Source organism: Papaver somniferum, chromosome 4, assembly GCF_003573695.1.
Source record: "Papaver somniferum cultivar HN1 chromosome 4, ASM357369v1, whole genome shotgun sequence".
Taxonomy (NCBI): Eukaryota; Viridiplantae; Streptophyta; class Magnoliopsida; order Ranunculales; family Papaveraceae; genus Papaver; species Papaver somniferum.
Window position 1 is genome coordinate 117,499,215 of NC_039361.1, and position 13,230 is coordinate 117,512,444.

General features: G+C 35.2%; 1 long non-coding RNA gene across 1 annotated transcript; it reads right to left on the reverse strand.

The window, feature by feature from the left end:
• Positions 1–8,777: 8,777 nt before the first annotated feature.
• LOC113274217 lies at positions 8,778–11,358 on the reverse strand. Its single transcript, XR_003322870.1, has 3 exons — positions 10,057–11,358; positions 9,462–9,543; positions 8,778–8,936 (listed from the first exon to the last, which is right to left on the reverse strand). It is a non-coding gene; the product is annotated as an uncharacterized LOC113274217 (long non-coding RNA).
• Positions 11,359–13,230: the final 1,872 nt, after the last annotated feature.

Sequence of the window (13,230 nt, forward strand, 5' to 3'; positions counted from 1 at the left end):
TTTATGTATTTGCTGGGATAAAACAAACTCGTGTCAATGGTTACTCTTAAGTACATGATTACATTCATTGTATCATTCCAATGACGTTGCGTTTCCGCTGAGCTATATCTAGTTAACAAGTTCCATGAGGATGTAAAATTTAATCGAGTATATTACTATACTAAATACAACAATGCGTATATTGTACTTAGATATGGGAATTTCATCCCCAACACATCTTCGTCATCTTCCTTTAGACGAAATGGTCACTTACTTACATCTGAACCTCGACTAATCATGGGAGTCCTATCAGGATGCATGTTTTTATTAAATTTCCTGACAACTTTAGACATATGCAAACTGGTGGAATGATATACCACAAGCTCAGTATTCGGTCGCGCTTTCCCCAGATTTTTAATCTCAAATTCGGATTTCAAATAGCTTTTAAGGTCTCTTATTACATCAAGAGTACCCATCATGTCTGTACCATTGACATATGTAGATACAATTCCAAATCAGAAACTTTCTTGTGAATTCGCAAGGAAAATAACATACTTGTCTACCCCCTCCAAATCAAATAGCAACTTAGACGGGTATACCACATCCGCCTGACTGCTTCTATCTATAAGTGAGCGTTCTATCTAACTGTAAATGCACTATGTGCTTTAAGTCACTTAATTTGGGTAAAAAAAGGATATCAGGTACTTCTGTAAATATCTTCTATCTCTTGATTCTTTCGGAGATACGTAATAACCACATAAATATACTACATTTCAAGTCCTTTTGAAATCACCAAGCTAACTGAGTAGTCGAACATTATGAAGTTCATTACAAAACAATTCCAGGGCTTTGCGAGAAACCTCGCGCCACAAGGCGAGTCTTTATACTTTAAGGCTTCTTTCTTCTCATTATGCTTTATGACAAATTAATCATGTATGTCCAATAGGCTTTGTAGCGCCCCCAAACCTAGCAGATGACTAATCCAAGAGGTTAACTAAATAAAGAGGCACTAAGAATCCAAATCATTTATTTAAACAATCAATTATGAAATCTGCTATAAAACTTAACCTAAAACTAACCCCGCTCAGAAATATACATACAAGAACTTCTCTCAAATGATACATATACAATAGTCATTTTGTTTGCAAAAAGAATAAACATCATAATAAACATAACAGAAGTTAACTATTTAACGGAGTCAACTCCTCGAAGCTTTCGCTGCGCAACTCTGATCTGTCTCTGAAACTGAAAGTGGGAATGAGTGAGCACATCATCCCTAAAAGAGGTGCCCAGCAGGAATAATATTTAACTTTAAAGAAATCATGAGCAAGATTTGGAAAACAATTCATGTTTTCCAAAACATCAAAGTGACTAAGTCACTGGAAATGCACAAACAATGTATATGGACAAACTCCTTCTTCAAACGATATATAATAGTGATGCCGGGTTTTTTCACACCTAATAAGCGTAAAAGCTGAATTCATGTAGATATAAATGAAGGAGCGTATCCTATATACCAAACGTGGAAATTCTCATTTCCCATAACAATTCATATTGACAACAAAACATTACAGGTCCTTTCTAATTCATGGAAAGATTCAAAGAATCAACAAAAAAATCATAATACAAACTAAACAATTAATGAAATGCACAAACTGACAATGCATGAGTTTGTTAAACATAAACTTTTGTAAAAGAAACAACAATGGTTTCAAAAGAGTTAAAAGTATTCCCACCTCTTTTGATGACAAGCCACGCCTACCTCGAGATTCACGATCCACCGGTTCATCCTTTGAATCAATCGTTGTTAATAACTAACTATTAATCACAAAAGTACTCTAAGAGATTAGCCAAAAGGCTCATACAAGTCTATTTAATGGTTCTAAGCGCATTAACTAAGTCTTATGAACATATACAACTTTTTATAAGGAACCAAAGTCTAATTCAGACCATAAGTGGTCCAAAACTCTAATTGAGAATTTTGTCCAAAAGCCCAAGTCCACTAAGTCAACCAATTTCATAAGGCCTGGTTCACTAGGGTCAACTAACGGTCTCTAACAGTCAATATGGTCAATTAACGGTCAACGTCCAAGGTCGGGTCAAGTCCATTGTCAATTGGTCTGGTCAGTGAGTCGAAAGGATTCAACTCAGGTTAACAGGGTTAACTCGACTCAGTCAGATACCCTGAGTCAGCTAGGTACCAAATCTGTCAGATAATCTGACGGGGATGACTAACAGGCTTAAACTCAAGAACACAAGTTCATACAATCTCTATACATTCAATTCAAATATAAAATAACTTCATAATAGAATTTCAATTACAACTTCAGCTTACCTTTAGGCAACAACTGCAAGCCTCTCACTGCACAGATTCAACTCCAAAGTTCATCTAACCTTCATTCTTACAAACACAATCATACAAACATTTCACTTCAGCTAACTACACCACCAATCCAACTCTATATATATCTCTAAGTACAACTAACACCTATTTAGTATCCATCTGTAACTTCATCTCTAGATACACTTCTACAAAATCTTGCATTAGCATCCAATTCATTTCAGAACAACATCATTAATAACTCAGTTCATTCCATCCACCTAAACCATAACTGCAACTCCGCCATTTATTCCCCAAACACTACCAGATTCTGTAACATCACCACTACTAGTGCAAGCAACCCATTACTCCCAACATCATTCCCTGTACCTCCAACTATTACATCCCTACCTGCAGATATCATAGTTCACTACCAATTCACCCACAATACCTGTAAATTCACATACACAGACAATTTAGTTCCACAACCTCTATACGGATATTACCAACACCGATCACTCTTATACTTCTTAAGTAAACAATCATGCAACTCAAGTTCACCCATATCAAGCTTGTTCCATCTGCAATAACAATTCAGTCCAAATTTAAACATATTCTCTTCACAGTCACCACCTTCACCATCTCTGTAAGATCCTAATATTCCTCTAATCCAATCATACACAACCAGAACCTCCATTAGCTCAATTAACTTTCCAATCTCAGTTCTTATTCATAAATCCAATAATTGAAACGGTTCAAATCAAAATACTATAATTAAGATTGTTTATAGACATACTCAATCATCAACACCCTCTGAACAACTACATCACCAAATCAATTCTTTTGAAAACCTAATTTCTGGTTTGGGGAAGAACACATGAACCCTAATTCTTCATTTGTTCATGAACATCTCTGAAATATCCAACTATCTTCACCCTGTTCCTCAATCGACTAAACCCACTCCTTAAATCTTCTTACTCATCAATAATCCAACTTCCAGTTCATCTTGAGAAACCCTAACTCATTGATTCATCCTCAAATCAACTTCAGAACAACTTCAATATAACAATTCATCTGCAACCCTCGTGTTCTTCATCTATCCACATCTCAATTAACCCATCAAATCACCTATAAACTCGAATTCATTCTCAAAGCCCTAATTTTAGTTATAGCAGCATCAACTTCTTCTCCCGAAATCAAATAACATCAACACCACCACCATCGCTCAAACTTCATCCACCACACGGATTAATCGATTAATTCACTCCATTAAATCTCACTGACTCTCGAAAGAAGAAGAATAGAGAAACTGAGAGCAGAAGAAGAAAGAAGAGAAGAAAAAAGAATAAGAAAGAAGAAGAAAGAAATAAGAGTTTATCTACTCGATCGATTGGGGATAAGACCAACGACAATGATAAATGCAACCTCCCAATTGATATGGGAATCCAGGCGGCTAACTGAAAAAATAACTATTTTTCCCTTCAAACAAAATAGATGATATCTTCCCCTTTCGATATTCGAATGACACGTTCGAGTAGTCCATTCTGTGTAACTTTTCGAGATCTATCTACTGATACTAGTTTCGAAATCTAAATCGTTGTTAGATTAATTTCTATTAATTATAATCTATACCAACTAATCGAGTTATTATCGACTAATACATCTCTTGACTAGTCTAATAGCATTGACGAGCTTGCGGGTCTTTACATTCTCCCCACCTTATACATTTTTGTCCTCGAAAATTTCAAAAACTCCTCACTTTATAGAATAATCCCATCTCTTGGCTAAGCGTAAACAATATAAAACAAAGCATAAACCTAAATGGTCTTCTACAACTAAGATTAAAATTTGTAGCTCTAGGTTCAACTACACTAATTTAAGTTCTATCAAATAGGAAAGTCTAAACTTCTTATACTGATTTCTATAAGGAAGAAACTATAAATTCTAGTCTTTTAAGTTCTCTAAATTAATTTCTATTTTATAATATATATGTCTTTAATTTCAAGGAAGAATCGTACGAATCTTTCCGTGAATTTATACTTATCGGTATCTACAATATCTAAATCATATTAAACGTCTATGATCGGTCATCTCTGAATAAAGTTGCCCTGTCAAGGTTGGCCAAGCCCAACAATGACTTCCTACGAACAGAGAAAACACAACCTTCGCTATTCTCTGGTGCTGGATTAACTAAGTGTTAGTTTATTAAGGTTAATTATTCTCTAAACATTATTAGCTAAATTTACTGGTGTACCCTAAATTTTTTACTTCAATACATAAACAAACAACCAAATCAATCAATTAAATAATTATTTTTATTATTGATAGCTTTTAGTGATTAAGATTTATCTCACAAACCCAACCCAGTTCTTAACTAATTTATTTCACTAACTGGCACTGGCTATTCCTATTGTTTTCCATATAAGATCTAATAGTGAGCTCTGATACCAACACTGTAGCGCCCCCAAAGCTAGCAGCTGACTAATCCAAGAGGTTAACTAAATAAAGAGGCACTAAAAATCTAAATCATTTATTTAAACAATCAATTATGAAATATGCTATAAAACTTAACCCAAAACTAACCCCGCTCAGAAATATATATACAAGAACTTCTCTCAAATGATATATATATACAATAGTCATTTTATTTCCAAAAAGAATAAACATCATAATAAACATAACAAAAGTTAACTATTTAACGGAGTCAACTCCTCGAAGCTTTCGCTGCGCAACTCTGATGTGTCTCTGAAACTGAAAGTGGGAATGAGTGAGCACATCATCCCTAAAAGGGGTGCCCAGCAGGAATAATATTTAACTTTAAAGAAATCATGAGCAAGATTTGGAAAACAATTCATGTTTTCCCAAACATCAAAGTGACTAAGTCACTGGAAATGCACAAACAATGTATATGGACAAACTCCTTCTTCAAACAATATATAATAGTGATGCTGGGTTTTTTCACACCTACATAACTATATTGATGCCGGGTTGTTCCACACCTAATAAGCATAAAAACTGAATTCATGTAGATATAAATGAAGGAGCGTATCCTATATACCACACGTGGAAATTCTCATTTCCCATAACAATTCATATTGACAACAAAACATTACAGGTCCTTTCCAATTCATAGAAAGATTCAAAGAATCAACAAAAAAAATCATAATACAAACTAAACAATTAATAAAATGCACAAACTGACAATACATGAGTTTGTTAAACATAAACTTTTGTAAAAGAAACAACAATGGTTTCAAAAGAGTTAAAAGTATTCCCACCTCTTTTGATGACAATCCACGCCTACCTCGAGATCCACGATCCACTGGTTCATCCTTTGAATCGATCGTTGTTAATAACAAACTACTAATCACAGAAGTACTCTAAGAGACTAGCCAAAAGACTCATACAAGGCTCATACAAGTCTATCTAATGGTTCTAAGCCCAATAACTAAGTCTTATGAACATATACAACTTTGTAGAAGGAACCAAAGTCTAATTCAGAGCATAAGTGGTCCAAAACTTTAATTGAGAATTTTGTCCGAAAGCCCAAGTCCACTGAGTCAACTAATTTCATAAGGCCTGGTTCACTAGGGTCAACTAACAGTCTCTAACAGTCAATAAGGTCAATTAACGGTCAACGTCCAAGGTCAGGTCAAATCCACGGTCAATTGGTCTGGTCAGTGAGTCGAAAGGATTCAACTCAGGTTAACAGGGTTAACTCGACTCAGTCAGATACCCCGAGTCAGCTAGGTACCAAATCAGTCAGATAATCTGACGGGGATGACTAACAGGCTTAAACTCAAGAACACAAGTTCATACATTCTATTCAAATCTTAAATAACTTCATAATACAATTTCAATTACAACTTCAGCTTACCTTTAGGCAGCAACTGCAAGCCTCTCACTGCACAGATAAAACTCCAAAGTTCATCTAACCTTCATTCTTACAAACACAGTCATACAAACATTTCACTTCAGCTAACAACACCACCCATCTAACTCTATATATATCGCTAAGTACAACTAACACCTATTTAGTATCCATATCTAATTTAATCTCTAGATACACTTCTACGACATCTTGCATTAGCATCCAATTCATTTCAGAACAACATCATTAATAACTCAGTTCATTCCATCCACCTAAACCATAACTGCAACTCCATTATTTATCCCCCAAACACTACCAGTATCTATAACATCACCACTACTAGTTCAAGCAACCCATTACTCCCAACATCATTCCCTGTACCTTCACTTATTACATCCCTACCCGCAGATATCATAGTTCATTACCAATTCACCCCACAATACCTGAAACTTCACATACACAGATAAGTTAGTTCCAAAACCTCTATACGGATACTACCAACACCAATCACTCTTATACTTCTTAAGTAAAGAATCCTGCAACTCAAGTTCACCCATATCAAGCTTGTTCCATCTGCAATAAAAATTCAGTCCTAATTTAAACGTATTCTCTTCACAATCACCACCTTCACCATCTTTGTAAGATCCTAATATTCCTCTAATCCAATCATACATAACCAGAACCTCCATTATCTCAATTAACTTATTCAATCTCAATTCTTATTCATAAATCCAATAATTAAAACAGTTCAAAACAAAACAAAACACTATAATTAAGATTGTTTATAGACTTACTCAATCATCAACACCCTCTTAACAACTACATCACCAAATCAATTCTTTTGAAAACCTAATTTCTGGTTTGGGGAAGAACACATGAACCCTAATTCTTCATTTGTTCATGAGTATCTCTGAAATATCCAATTATCTTCACCCTTTTCCTCAATCGACTAAACCCACTCCTTAAATCTTCTTACTCATCAATAATCCAACTTCCAGTTCATCTTGAGAAACCCTAACTCATTGATTCATCCTCAAATCAATTTCAGAACAACTTCAATACAACAATTCATCTGCAACCCTCGTGTTCTTCATCTATCCACATCTCAATTAACCAATGAAATCACCTATAAACTCGAATTCATTCTCAAAGCCCTAATTTCAGTTATAGTAGCATCAATTTCTTCTCCCGAACTAAAATAACATCAACACCACCACCATCGCTCAAACTTCATCCACCACACGGATTAATCGATTAATTCACTCCATTAAATCTCACGGACTCTCGAAAGAAGAAGAATAGAGAAACTGAGAGCAGAAGAAGAAAGAAGAGAAGAAAAAAGAATAAGAAAGAAAAAGAAAGAAATAAGAGTATCTACTCGATCGATTGGGGATAAGACCAACGACAACGATAAATGCAACCTCCCAATTGATATGGGAAACCAGGCGGCTAACTGAAAAAAATAATTATTTTGCCCTTCAAACGGAGTTGATGATATCTTCTCCTTTCGATATTCGAATGACACGTTCGAGTAGTCCATTATGTGTAACTTTTCAAGATCTATCTACTGATACTAGTTTCGTATCTAAATCGTTGTTAGATTAATTTCTATTAATTACAATTTATATCAACTAATCGAGTTATTATCGACTAATATGTCTCTTGACTAGTCTAATAGCGTTGACGAGCTTGCGGGTCTTTACATTATCCCCGCTTAATACATTTTCGTCCTCGAAAATCAAACCAACCTTCTGGTCTTCAAAAACTCCTCACCTTATAGAATAATCCCATCTCTTGGCTAAGCGTAAATAATATAAAACAAAGCATAAACCTAAATGGTCTTCTACAACTAAGATTAAAATTTGTAGCTTTAGGTTCAACTACGCTAATTTAAGTTCTATCAAATAGGGAAGTCCAAACTTCTTATACTGATTTCTATAAGGAAGAAACTATAAATTCTAGTCTTTTAAATTCTCTAAATTAATTTCTATTTTATAATATATCTGTCTTTAACTTCAAGGAAGAATCGTACGAATCTTTCTAAGTGAATTTATACTTATCGGTATCTCCAAGATCTAAATCATACTAAACGTCTATGATCGGTCATCTCTGAATGCATTTGTCCTGTCAAGGTTGGCCAATCCCAACAATGACTTCCTACGAACAGAGAAAACACAACCTTCGCTATTCCCCAGTGTTGTATTAACTAAGTGTTAGTTTATTAAGGTTAATTATTCTCTAAACTTTATTAGCTAAAGTTATTGGTGTACCCTAAATTTTTTACTTTAATACATAAACAAACAAACAACCAAACAAATCAATCAATTAAATAATTATTTTTATTATTGATAGCTTTCACTGATTAAAATTTATCTCACAAACCCAACCCAGTTCTTAACTAATCTATTTCACTAACTGGCACTGGCTATTCCAATTGTTTCCCATATAAGATCTAATAGTGAGCTCTGATACCAACACTGTAGCGCCCCCAAAGCTAGCAGCTGACTAATCCAAGAGGTTAACTAAATAAAGAGGCACTAAGAATCTATTATTTAAACAATCAATTATGAAATCTGTTATAACAGTTAACTCAAAACTAATCCCGCTCAGAAATATATATACAAGAACTTCTCTCAAATGATACATATACAATAGTCATTTTGTTTGCAAAAAAAATAAACATCATAATAAACACAACAGAAGTTAACTATTTAACGGAGTCAACTCCTCGAAGCTTTCCTGCGCAACTCTTATCTGTCTCTGAAACTGAAAGTGGGAATGAGTGAGCACATCATCCCTAAAAGGGGTGCCCAGCAGGAATAACATTTAACTTTAAAGAAATCATGAGCAAGATTTGGAAAACAATTCATGTTTTCCCAAACATCAAAGTGACTAAGTCACTGGAAATGCACAAACAATGTATATGGACAAACTCCTTCTTCAAACAATATATAATAGTGATGTCGGGTTTTTCCACACCTACATAGCTATATTGATGCCGGGTTGTTCCACACCTAATAAGCATAAAAGATGAATTCATGTAGATATAAATGAAGGAGCATATCCTATATACCACATGTGGAAATTCTCATTACCATAACAATTCATATTGACAACAAAACATTACAGGTCCTTTCTAATTCATGGAAAGATTCAAAGAATCAACAAAACAATCATAATACAAACTAAACAATGCATGAAATGCACAAACTGAGAATGCATGAGTTTGTTAAACATAAACTTTTGTAAAAGAAACAACAATGGTTTCAAAATAGTTAAAAGTATTCCCACCTCTTTTGATGACAAGCCACGCCTACCTCGAGATCCACGATCCACCGGTTCATCCTTTGAATCAATCGTTGTTAATAACTAACTGTTAATCACACAAATACTCTAAGAAATTAGCCAAAAGACTCATACAAGTCTATCTAATGGTTCTAAGCCCATCAACTAAGTCTTATGAACATATACAACTTTGTAGAAGGAACCAAAGTCTAAGACCATAGGTGGTCCAAAACTCTAATTGAGAATTTTGGCCAAAAGCCCAAGTCCACTAAGTCAGCCAATTTCATAAGGCCTGGTTCACTAGGGTCAACTAACGGTCTCTAACAGTCAAAAGGGTCAATTAACGGTCAACGTCCAAGGTCAGGCAAGTCCACGGTCAACTGGTCTGGTCACTGAGTCGAAAAGATTTAACTCAGGTTAACAGGGTTAATTCGACTCAGTCAGATACCTCGAGTCAGCTAGGTACCAAATCAGTCAGATAATCTGACGGGGATGCCTAACAGGCTCAAAACTCAAGAACACAAGTTCATACAATCTCTATACATCCCATTCGAATCTAAAATAACTTCATAATACAATTTCAATTACAACCTCAGCTTACCTTTAGGAAGCAACTGCAAGCCTCTCACTGCACAGATTCAACTCCAAAGTTCATCTAACCTTCATTCTTACAAACACAATCATACAAACATTTCACTTCAGCTAACAACACCACTAATCCAACTCTATATATATCTCTATGTACAACTAACACCTATTTAGTATCCATCTGTAACTTCATCTCTAGATACACTTCTACAACATCTTGCATTAGCATCCAATTCATTTCAGAACAACATCATTAATAACTCAGTTCATTCCATCCACCTAAACCATAACTGCAACTCCACCATTTATCCCCCAAACACTACCAGATTCTATAACATCACCACTACTAGTGCAAGCAACCCATTACTCCCGACATCATTCCCTGTACGTCCACCCATTACATCCCTACCTGCAGATATCATAGTTCACTACCAATTCACCCCACAATACCTGAAACTTCACATACACAGACAATTTAGTTCCACAACCTCTATACGGATACTACCAACACCAATCACTCTTATACTTCTTAAGTAAACAATCCTGCAACTAAGGTTCACCCATATCAAGCTTGTTCCATCTGCAATGACAATTCAGTCCTAATTTAAACATACTCTCTTCACAGTCACCACCTTCACCATATCTGTAAGATCCTAATATTCCTTTAATCCAATCATACACAACCAGAACCTCTATTAGCTCAATTAACTTATCCGATCTCAGTTCTTATTCATAAATCCAATAATTAAAACGGTTCAAATTAGAATACTATATTTAAGATTGTTTATAGACTTACTCAATCATCAACACCCTCTGAACAACTACATCACCAAATCAATTCTTCTGAAAACCTAATTTCTGGTTTGGGAAGAACACATGAACCCTAATTCTTCATTTGTGCATGAACATCTCTGAAATATCCAATTATCTTCACCCTGTTTCTCAATCGACTAAACCCACTCCTTAAATCTTCTTACTCATGAATAATCCAACTTCCAGTTCATCTTGAGAAACCCTAACTCATTGATTCATCCTCAAATCAACTTCAATACAACAATTCATCTACAACCCTCGTGTTTTTCATCTATCCTCAGCTCAATTAACCCATCAAATCACCTATAAACTCGAATTCATTCTCAAAACCCTAATTTCAGTTATAGCAGCATCAACTGCTTCTCTTGAACTCAAATAACATCAACACCACCACCATCGCTCAAACTTCATCCACCACACAGATTAATCGATTAATTCACTCCATTAAATCTCATGGACTCTCGAAAGAAGAAGAATAGAGAGACTGAGAGCAGAAGAAAAAAGAAGAGAAGAAAAAAGAATAAGAAAGAAGAAGAAAGAAATAAGAGTTTATCTACTCGATTGATTGGGGATAATACCAACGGCAATGATAAATGCAACCTCCCAACTGATATGGGAAACCAGGCTTCTAACTGAAAAAAATAACTATTTTGCCCTTCAAACAGAATTGATGACATCTTCTCCTTTCGATATTCGAATGACACGTTCGAGTAGTCCATTCTGTGTAACTTTTCGAGATCTATCTACTGATACTAGTTTCGTATCTAAATCATTGTTAGATTAATTTATATTAATTATAATCTATATCAACTAATCGAGTTATTATCGACTAATACGTCTCTTGACTAGTCTAATAGCGTTGACGAGCTTGCGGGTCTTTACAGGATTTACACTTAGTTGGTTAGCACTACCATACCAAATACCTGTATATTTGTCAAAGATAGGCCAAATATGTGATCCGTTGACATTAAGCAACAAGGAACACAGTTCGATCTCATCTTGATCTATTTCCTTAAGCAAGTGTATATGAAATTAATCATCAATATGCTCGCATTATCTTTCCATTGACTCGTGCGCATTCTCATAATCCACTAGGAATGTCATTGTTCACTGGAATCATTAAACTTCGGAGCGTCCTCCAGTTTGATTCATGGACATATTCAGAGAAAATCTTATGAGATGATTTTTGATGATATAAGTAAGTTGTGCCTTCCTCACCTACTTCCTTTCTAGGTGAGGATTGATCGAACCAAGTGGTCCCTCCAACTTCCTTTATGGAGCCACGACCTCAACCACACTTCCACTAAGTATAGTTGCAACATCTTAGTCTATGGTGTATATCCCTTATTGAGGATTTGTAACCTTGCAGGTAGGTTTGCAGCTGGTATGCGTGATATCATCACTTTAGCGACATCAATATACATTCTAAAAATTGATTATTCTTTAACTTCACATTTACATTTGTGGAGTACAAGAATCAATATGAGACACATTGGGAATACACCATGATAATTCCTGTCATTCCCTTAGAAAATACTTTTTCTTATCCCCCCTAACGACGGGAAGACTGTCTCATTAAAGTGATAACCCGCAAATCTAGTGGTAACAGATCTCCTGCCAAAGATTTTAAAATGCGGATAATTGTTGGACATTCTTGTCCTACATAATCACTTAATCATTTCGATGACCCAACATAGTACGATGTCGAGTCGTAAGGGCACATATATGGTGCAATCAAAAATACGTAAGAACACAAAATGTCAGGCTTATATCCAGTTACCAACTGGTACGCAAAGAATGGTTGACCAATTGTGGGTCTAAAACGAATAAGTGAAGATGCGTGTAATATTGCATACTCCCCAAGAAGTTAAAGGCAGGTTTGTATGCATAACCATGCCTTAGGTACCATATGTAACCTTTGGTGATAGCCTTTGCGAGACCATAGGGTATAGGATGCTCTACATTGATCCTATTAAACATGCAATAATCATCAAGTCCTTTTGATGTATACTCTCTAGCATTTACAAGGGATGGTGAGTCCTTACATGTATAATGTGTGCTAGTAGTTTTCCAAACGCAACATTACTTGGGAACTATAACTAGTCCAAAATGTCAAAAAAATCCACGAGAGCCATAAGTCACTTTAATGGTCCGTATTCTGCATGGATATTTTTCTAGATATCACCTCGTTTTATTTGTAATATGGATTGTTTACCATTTGCATCTTAGGATGGTCTAGGTCATATTTTACGGAAGGCTTTGTGAAATAAGTGATATGCTCTCTTACTTAAAAGCATAACAGGTAGGGGGGTTGTGCATCTAGTTCTTTAGAGAACACTTATTGAGAGATATGTTGTTACTTCGCATTCTGTCA